The sequence below is a fragment of the Protopterus annectens genome, chromosome 6.part0 (genome assembly GCF_019279795.1).
Source record: "Protopterus annectens isolate FY-2018-M chromosome 6.part0, PAN1.0, whole genome shotgun sequence".
NCBI lineage: Eukaryota > Metazoa > Chordata > Ceratodontiformes > Protopteridae > Protopterus > Protopterus annectens.
In genome coordinates, this window is record NC_056737.1 from 536,826,503 (window position 1) to 536,837,186 (window position 10,684).

Consider the following 10,684-nt stretch of genomic DNA (forward strand, 5'->3'; position numbering starts at 1 on the left):
ACCTACTTAATGGAATAAACTACTTGAGGTAAACCTCAATGAGGCATCTTTACTCCTCCCACAAGAAGTGCATCATAGAGAAAGACTCCTAGATCTGCTGACTGAAGTGATGCTATCTGGACTTATCCTTTATACTCTGCTTCTCATTAGTCTTGCCACTTTCTGTGTCACAGGTGGGATAGCAAATCTGACACAAACTTTCTGGATTACCTTTGTTTGCCTTAGAATCAGTGGTGCAAAAAAGTGAGAGGCTGAGGCATATACAAAAAGAAAAGTTGCTGACTATTCCTATGCAACAGATGTCAGGCATGAATAATGTGGATTGAAAATAACGATGTCCAGTACTTGTGTCATAAGATCTGAAGGTGGGATTCTATAGCCACATCAGAAATGTACATTAAAGTAGCTTGTTCTTGTAACATACATGGATAAATCTCTGACAATGCAACAGATGACCTTATTTTGAATAGCATCTCAAGCACTTGATGGCAAAAGCAGGGTGGATGCATTCTCAGTGGCATATACATACTAATGGTGACCAGGGAATTATGTGTGTGGTGCCTCCTGTAGGAAGAGAAGAAAGTCTTACTGATATCACTCCATTGTAGAAGAAAACAGCAGAGCAGTGTTGACACATACTGCACTTCTCACCTACAGGCTGTTGTTACCGGGTAGGCAACTGAAGGAGCCAAATGGCCAACAAGGGATGATAATAGTCAGGCAGCAAGGACAAACTAAAAGAAAAAAAATGGGGGGGGGGGGTTAAAGCACAATACTGATGCCTTCCTATACAAACTCAGCACCACATCTTGGCACATTACTAATGCAGATACTTTACACACACAGTTTTAAGATGCACTTTAAAACTGTATAAATAAAAATGCCCCACAAATATAGCACAGAAAAACATAACATCACAAAATGTGGGGAAATGAATGCTTGCTTAACACATTCAAGTGTTTACATTCTTCTGACAGATGTGTGCATACAAGGAGTTTGTGCACACTGTTTATGAGATGCAAAAGTAAAACTTTTTCACTTCTTTGTAAACTGGATAAGCCCACAATGTACAACTGCCTCTATGTACTGTCTGGTTACCTGACTTGTACAAAGTAGAAAAAGTTTTTCGAGTGAAGGCTGAAGAAATCTAGGTCAATATTACAGGATGAAGCTCATTAGCAATTAACCATTTGTTAAACTGCCAAATAAAATGCAAAGCACATAAGTAAAGGGCCAGAAGTGCTGACAGACAAACTATTACTTTCTAAATATAGCTTAGGACGGTGCAGTGGTTGTCGCTTCATAGCAGGAGGTTCTTTGGTTCGATTCTCAGCAGGCGTGCCTTCTGTGTGGAATCTGCATGTCCTCTGGCATTCATGTGGGTTTCCTCTGGGTGCTCCAGTTTCCTCCCATGTCACAAAGACATGTGTCTGGAGAATTTCTCCCCAGGCCTCTGCTGAAAATTGACTTTGTTACAAGTCGGACTTTCCCAGTAAATAAATGTTAAATAAATAAATAAATAAAATCACCAGAAACAGCTTTATCATCTCATTAGGAATCTTCTAAGGCTCACCAATGCAGTGTATATATATATATATATATATATATATATATATATATATATATATATATATGTATGTGTGTGTGTGTGTGTAGATATATATATATATATATATATATATATATATATATATACACACACACACACACACACACACACACACACACACACACACACACCATAAATCAACCATATTTTTAAAATCTTGTCTAACATTTAAAATTTAAAAGTATACTAAAATAAATGTGTGACAGGAGTTTTCAACTTTAGTTTTCAAATTAATATTAATTCCAGTATATCCTACTTAGGTGTGTTAGCATACAACACAAGATGTTGCATACATCTCATAAGAAGAAAATATATGTAAGCAAAAAATGTAATGGATTTAGTCAACAGATGGTACTTTCTTAGACTTCACCAAGAGACAGAGTAAAAAAAGTAGTTTACCCTTGGCCTCTAACTCAACCTGGAAAAGTAATGGATATTTTGAAATTCACCTTATGAGCCATAGTCTGCAAATTCTGCTGCTAAACAGGTTCTAGGACTGATTTCTATTACTGATTAAATTATTTAAAGGTAAATAAATCTTGCATCTCTTGTTTATTGATCCTTGTGTGTGTTTTTTTAACTTATTTTTGCCTTCAGCCAACTCAAATAAAAGACGTTCGTGTGAACAGCTTCAATATCCTCCGAACAAGCCTACAAAATGCTGTTTTATCATTAGTCTGCTTACTGCAGCTGTTTAGAAGTTTTAGCAAACTTCATCTCATTCTATGGTCAATGCTTTACAACTTTTATTAAACTGAATCTCTTAATTGAATACTGTTTTCCTACTTGGCCGAAATAATCCTACTTCAGCGTGCACAGCTTAGAGACAAGCACAATATACACACTTTCAAAGAAAACGTTTTTAGCAGGGGACACATCTACCTGCACTCCTCCACAACCTTGTACTTCATGATTTTCTCTCCCTGATGTTTCTGCACCTTTGAGAAATAGCACTCACTATGAAACACAAAAAAGCTGTCTCAAGCAATGTGATCTTTCTCCCTGGGCTGCAAGTTCTTTTTTAAACAGCTACATACCACACTCCTAAGAAATTAGCATAAAAATATGAGCAAGCAGTCCCCCCCTCCCCAAGTAATAAGTCCCAAGTAGCAGTAACTCAAGCAATTTGGTTGGTAACCAAAGAACGGCAAGGTTAGAAAAATATGAAAGACATAAGACAGTAAAGATGGTCCCCATGGTAAAAGTGGGCAGCCCACTTAGCCATCCATCACATAAGTTGCACACACTACTTAACTAAAATGGTACTCTTAACAACCTCCTCCTGAGGAATGCCTTAGAGCTCGCATAGGTTCATAGGATGATACCAGGGTATTGGCCCGGAGGCCCTTATAAGCCTAGCGAAGAATTTTGCCCATGTTCCCTCAAAGTCAGCACCTGTTTCCCTTGTCCAGCAGGGACACAGGTGGGATCCCAGGGGTATATTTTCTGTTTCCCATCCAGTCGGCAGATTCCTCTTAAAGAGGGCTAGAGAATTACTCTGTTTGACATGGAGAGGGAGTCTATTCCATTGGGACACAAATCTATCCCACCAACAAGTTCTATTAATGTCACAGACCAGGTTAAGGCCTTGCGTGTGGGTTTCATGAGTGGTGTTTGTCTTACGGATGTGCAGCAACTCAAGGCTGGATCTGAAATAGCCTTGTATACCAGACACAGGTCACCACTGAGTAATTTGTATTTGACTGAGTAGAGGGACAGGGCTTTTAGCCTATCTGTATAGGATAGGTGTTTGAGACCCTAGATTTCCTGGTCAGGAACCTCTGTGGTCCCTCCAACTGCTGCATGTGCTTGGCAAGGTACATGCCACAGGGGGCATTGTACTCGATAATGGGTCTGATAAGGGAAGAGTACAGGGATGTTATGACCTCCTTGTTCCTGGATGAAATTCCCTTATTTATGAGGTGGGCCATGTAGAAAGCCTTCCATACAATGGAGGCAACGTGGTGGTCAAAAGTCAGGTTGCTATCAACTTGGGTGCCCAAGTCCCTCACGACTAACTGCATGCTTAGTACATTGTTATTAATGTGATAATTAATGGGGATGACATTTCCCCAAAGGGGATAATGATGCATTTCTATGCATTCATGGATGAGGGGAAGACGGTGCACACTGCCAACCTTGACCTAGCCAAAGCCTTTAACACTGTTCCCCACCATAATAAATAAACTCTCCCAGCTAGGCATCAACCCGTATGTTACCAGATGGGTAGCTAACTGGCTCACTGATAGAACCCACTCAGTCAAAGTAGGAAAAGCCACTTCTCGTAGTATACCCGTAACAAGTGGTGCACCTCAAGGATCAGTCTTGGGGCCTCTACTGTTTGGGATATACTTTTTTTGTTGAGGTGCAAGCCAAAACCAGAGGTCTGTTGCTGACCAAATTTGTTACCCTAGTGATGTGAACATCCTCCAATAGGGCAATCATTCTTGAGTTATAGTACGATTCTGATCCTAATACCTCTTCAAAAAGAGTCTTCAACAATCCACTATGATTTTATGACACAATGCTCAGGTACATCCATTTTTCAGAAAAAAATGTAGGTAACATACACATCTTCATCTCTCAAAGTAAAAATACATTCATATCTCTCAGTTGTCCCTCACTCTTATGGACATCCCTGACACTGCCTCAACATTTTGCTCTGCCTCTTGCAATTTTTTTTTTATTTTGTAACACAGCAGCAATTTAATCCAGTGTCTTTCTGAGTGAATACCTGCAAGTCAAAGTGATCACAATTTTGTGTTTTTGGCCCTCATGATTTTAAGCTTTTGCCCTCCCCAAACACCTGAATCCTAATTGAACAGGACTGAACAGGTTCAGAACTATGTAAATAATACAGAATTTAACACAGTGCAGTTAGAATTCTGAGTTTAAAAAGTTATCAACAAATGAGTCTGCATTCACCCCACAATGCACTGTGATATCAAATGTCTGAAGACTTAATATCTTGGCAACAATACAAAGGGTCTCTTTTTTTAATAAGTAGAAATCTCTCTCCGATTCTCAAACTTAATAACTTTCAAAAAATAAAAATAAAAATAAAAAAATCAATAATGTTCATTTTCCAAATTCCAACATGCTGATGTATGAATCTGGGGTGCATGGAAGGGACAGAAATTGTAAAGGAGGTGGCACACGCCATCACTCATTTAGAAGGGATAAAGAGCACTGCAAAAAAAAATGACAATGCTTTAACAGAGGAAGGCAGTCAGCTGTCGTGCCTGTGACTAAAAGTAAAAGAACAGTGGCTTCCTGATGAGTGGCTACCACATACATGTTACAAGACTGAGAAATGAATAAATGCAGCTACTGAACTGTTAATTTTCGTACAGTCTGGCAACAGCATAGATTCACAAAGTAGAGATCTTACCATTACAAGGAAAAGAATTGGGGAGTGGGGGGCACCCTGATAAGAAAATATAAAGAATAGTTGTGTAAAATCTTACCATAACCATAAATGTCCTTCTCTTCTATGTTGCAGTATTCTTTATATGTGGGTAAGTCCTCCACCCAAGAACCCGATGTTTGGCCAATTCTTCTTCTTCTTTCGGCTTTTCCCAGTTAGGAGTCGCCACAATGGATCACTTGTCCGCTCATGATTGGCAGTGGAGTTTTACAGTGTTGAGTTGCCAGCCAGGCGCCCAACCTTCCACAGAAAGTTACACATGCACACACTCACACCTAGGGCCAATTTAGAGTGTCCAATGCACCTACAGCATGTCTTTGGGATGTGGGAGGAAACCGGAGCACCCGGAGGAAACCTACGCGACCACAGGGAGGACATGCAGACTCCGCACAGAAGGCACACCTGCCGAGGATTGAACCGGAGAAACTCTTGCTGTGAGGCGACAACACTAACTGCTGCACCACCGTGGCTGCCCCGATGTCCGGCCAATACACAATAGCTTTTATTTACTGCAATTACGTGGGACGTCGCACGTGTGTGCTGACAACATCAGCCATAAAAGGACATTTGCACATACAATCCACTGAACTGTAATGCCCCAGAAAGAACATCACAGCTAAAGAGCAATAAAAAGGCATCCAAGGAAAGAAACAAGATGTAGGGGGGAAGGCGGCAAGGACAGAATACTGCAACACAGAAGACAGGGACATCTACGATTATGGTAAGATTTTACACAACTATTCTATGTCCTATTCAGTGTTGCAGTATTCATTACATGTGGGAGAATGCCAAAGCTTAGTAGGAACCCTGGGAGGTGGAAGGAGCAGAGGAACTTTGAACGGAAGCGCTTTCAACAAAGCCATGGAAGATGGCTCTAGCAAACCCTACTCTTGATCTAGAAATGGTGTCCAACTTGTAATGTTTGGTGAAAGTGTGCACAGAAGACCATTTAGCAGCTTCCAGAACAGACTTAGTATGTGGGCCTTTAAAGAATGTCCCTGACGAAGCCACAGATCTAGTGGAATGAGCCCTAAAAGGTGCAGAAAGAGACTTACCATGGAAATCATAAAACAAAACTGCTTCAGAGATCCAAGAAAATGTCTGTTTAGAGACAGGCAAACCCAGAGCCCTGAGATGGAAATAAACAGCTGATCATATTTCCTGCTAGACTTAGTCTAATGCAAGTAGAATCAAAGTTGTCTATGTACCTCCAATGTATGCAAGATCCTTTCACTAGAAGACTGAAGAGAAGGTAAGAAAGAGGTCAACTGAATAAATTAAGAGACACCTCATTCACCACCTTAGGCATAAAAAAAGGATTGGTACGCAATGAAACCCTATCCTTGCGGAAAACCAAGAAAGGTGGGGACATCATCAAAGCTTGAATCTCCAAAACTCTCCTGGCAGAAGTCAAGGCTAACAGAACAACTGTTTTCTAAGTACAAACCTTTAAAGAAGCTGAGACTGCAGGTTCAAAAGGAGCCACAGTAAGCTTCTCTAAAACACAGCTCTAATCCCAAGGAGGTGGAACTGGTTTCCTGGGAGGTTTAATATGTAGGACGCTTTTCAGAAAAAGTTTTACCTCCAATCTGGAAGCTAAATGTGGAGTTAATGGCAGCCATGCAGAAATAGCTGACAAGTGAACTTTCACTGACGAGTAAGACAAGTCATTGTTGGGTAACACACAAGAAAGAAAGAACCACTGGAATATCCACTAAAAATGGATTCAGATTTCATGAAAGACACCAGATAGAAAACCTCTTACATTTGGATAAGTAAGATTTTCTAGTATTGGGTTTCCTGGCCTCCTGAAGAACTCTTAGCATATCCTGTGAAAAAAGGTGCCTGAAAGAAATCAAAAGTTGATCACTCACGGGGACAGTTGTAAGGATGACAAATGTGGATGAAGCAGAGATCCCTTGTGTTGTGTGAGCAGATCACCTCTGTGAGGTTAACTTGTGATGACTATCCTTGGTTAAATGCAGAAGAAGAAGAAACCGATTCTGTCTTGGCCAAAAGGGAGTCACTAGCAACATTTTTGGTTTGTCCTGCTGAATCTTCATCAGAACTTTCTAAATGAAAGGGAAGGGGGGAATGCATAAATAAGCATCCCCTTCCATGAGAAAGATAGGGGGTCCACCTTCCAAGCCAGAGGATGTAGGAGTTTAGCATAAAATATAGGAAGTTCTCTGTTCAGAGGGGAGGCAAACAGATCCGAAGAGGGGTACCCCCCCCCACTGGTGGACCAAGTCCAGAAACACATCCCTGTGAATCATCCATTCATGGGATTAAGTCATGGATCTGCTTAAGGTGTCTGCTACAATGTTTTGAGTGGATGGAATGTAAACCACTTGAAGAGTCACCTTGAACTGAACTGCCACTTCCCATGCCATGAGAGTCCCTCCCTGCTTGTTTATACAGCAGAGAACTGTGTGGTATTGTCTCTAAACATATTCAGGGGGCCTGGTTGAAAGACAGGATGAAAGGCCTGTAAAGCCAGAATCAAAGCCCTCATTTCCTTGATGTTGATATGCTCTCTCCTTCCAGAAGGTGACCAAAGGCCCTGCACCTTCTTGGAAGCAAATGTTGCTCCCCAATCTGTGTCTGATGTGTCTATGAACAGATGTTGAGATGGCTGGGGCAGAAGAAGAGGAAGCCCAGGATCCAGCGCCAAGTGTTGAAGCCACCAAAGAAGCTCTGCTATTAAGCATAGGAGGAGAGGGATCACAAACTCTAGAGGGTGAGAATGCTGTGTCCAAACTGATTTTAGGAACCGCTGAAATTCCTCATGTGGAGTTTTGCAACAGGCAGCATGGGAATTGTAGATGCCATGAACCCAAGCAGTCTTAGAAACTCCCTCGCCGTAATCAAGGAGAGAGGCAGAAGGTTTTCCAGAAAGGTAGTGAGGGACTGAACTTTGTCCATCGGGGAAAAAACATAAGGTCTGTCCTGAACCTGCACCCTAGGACAATGTGGTCCTGTGAAGGGGTCAGAAAAGATTTTTTGAAATTGATGGTGAACCCCAGACTTTGAAGGAGATGAATGGCTACCTGCAGATTTTGAGTCAAGTATTATGAAACAGGAGCCAGGAAATAAATATACCTGGATACCCTTGACTCCCAAGAAAGCAATCACAGGGGTCAAGCACTTTGTGAATACCTTTGGGGCAGTAAAAAGTCCAAAAGGCAAGGCAGAGAACTGAAAGTGCAAAGAATACACACAGAAATGTAGACATTTCCTTTACAGAAGACAGATGGAGATGTGTAGATAAGCATCTTTGATGTCTACACAGGCCATGTAAGACTGAGGGGAAATCAGAGGAAACAGAGTCTGTAAAGACAGCATGTGGAAAGATGGCATTTCTAGAAAAGTGTTCAAGTGGAAAAGATCTAGGAGTGGTCTCCATGGACTATCCTTTCTAGGAACAAGAAACATTCTTGAGTAAAACCCTCTGCCCCTTTCATCCATTTGCACATGTTGAACTGTGCCTTGAGAAAGTAGCTGTGTTAGAACCTCTGGAAACAAATCCAGTTGACTTGAAGGGAGCTGTAGAATTCACATGAAAGGAGGGAGAATTTTCCAAGTTATGAAGTATCCCTGTTGAATAATAGACAGAACCCAGAAATCCTGAGTGATCCTTGCCCAATCCGGGAGAGAGAGAGACAGATGAAAAGACAGAGGGGTAAGCCTTGGAAGAGGCTGGTAGTCACATAGAGCTGGGCCTGGCTGGAAAGGACTGCTGTGAGGAAGGTGCAGAAGCAGTAGATTTAGATTGTGGTGGTCACCTAGCAGTCTTTTCAGATGTGGAAGCAGAAGCTGAGGAAGTAGACGTATGAACTGGTCTCCTAACAAAAGATGTCTGAGAGGGAAAATTCCTATAGAACTTAGGAGCAGCAGAAACGAAAAGGTGTTTCAAATCTTGAAGTTCCTTTCCATTCTCTTGCAGAGACTTAAATAAGTCTGCAGCTGCAAAAGCAAAAGGAGCTGACTTATCCAAAGGAGCATCTAAGAATTTTGCTTTAATGTCATCCGGCAATGGCTGAAGCCTCAACCAAGGGTGTCTTCCAAGTACAGAACCAGATGCAGAAGCTCTGGATGATGCCTCAACAGCATCACAGCATCACTTAATGGAATGTCTTGCTACTTGTGAAGAAGCTGTCAAAAGAGAGAAAACCTGAGTTTTAATTTTAGAGTCTGGAAGTTGAGCAAGAGCTTGCGAGGCCTGCGAAAGCAGAACCAAATATGAGTTTGGTAATTCATTGCTTATAAATTTTTTTACAAAGTCAAAGAATCCCCAAAACCCTCCATAACATCTTTAGCTGGATGTTTAAGATGTTGATTAACTAAGTGGAGATTTAAAGCCAAAAGTAAGCTACGCAAAGTTTTAGAAACAAAGGTTAGACAAATGGAACTGGAATGCTGGTCATGACTGGGGCATAGGCAGAAAAAATAAAGGTCGTGGCTATCTTTATGTGGAATCGGCCTTCCAAACCTATACCTGCTCTTCCTGGATGACATGAACTAATTACAAACGACAGTAGCAATGAAATAAATCCCCAATGGTGCACTTATCTGAAAGCTGTCAGCAACCAACTAAATCAGGCAACAGACCGATGTACGAGTCAAACGTTCTGAATGGCGGCAGAAAAGTTCTGAGGATTGTACATGCGGCCGTCCATTTATGGCTGATGTCAGCATATATGTGCGACATCCCACATACTTGCAGTTGCAAAAAGCTGTTGTATACTGGCCGGATGTTGGGTCGCTGGGCAGAGGACTTCCCCACATGTAAAGAATACTGCAAAATTGAATAGAAGGACATCCTTAGATATAAGACAAGGGTTACTGGTGGCTAATGTCTGATGATAGCATCTGATTAAAAAAAAATGTTGTTAAGCATTATTAACTGTTGTACTTATTACAGCCTTCACTGAACTGGCCAATTCAAAATAATACCCACGACACATTCTTGTAACACTGAGTTGCATGCATGGTTCAAAACTACATGGAAAGATCTGCAACACACCTTTTAAGGTCTGAGCACATAATGCATAAAAAGCAGCAGTGTTTGCTTACTGAAGTGTCCAGTAAGCAAATGCAAAGTTTGTCAATGCAACACCACTTATTCAATATTTATTTTTATTAACTTTCTTACCTGATTGCTCACCAAGCACCTCCAAGGGCCACAGTTGTAGTCTGATGTCATCACTACACAACACTAATAACTCTATCATCATGTGATGTGTTGTGTCCTAGTACAACTCATCAAAGCCATGAATTATTCATGAGGATTCTGTTTGAAGCTCTCTTTATGATACAGAACTTCTGCACTTATCATAAAGCATATCGTTAGTGACCCACTTCAATCTGTGGGAAATTCTCCTTCAGGATGATCTGATTCAGCAACTTCAGTTACTCCAAAAGCTTGAGTTTCTTCTCCTCTCCCACAGTGCACTTCTCAGATCAAATTTACAGCCTAAAGCTAAAAAGGAACTAAGATGAAGCAGGAAGATATGAAAACAGATGGAGTGCAAACTACTTGATAGATCTATCCAGCAATATATGAAGCATAAGAATTTTGAGTGGGGATGGTGGGAGGGTTGAAGTGGATGGAACAGGGACAATGAATATGCAGGGTTATGGTAAGT

General features: G+C 41.2%; 1 protein-coding gene across 1 annotated transcript in view; it reads right to left on the reverse strand.

Annotated features, from left to right (window-relative positions):
- Positions 1–10,684, reverse strand: part of MIPOL1 (mirror-image polydactyly 1) — a 3,346,766-nt gene that overhangs the window by 2,502,492 nt on the left and 833,590 nt on the right. The gene's annotated exons all lie outside the window — the stretch shown is intronic.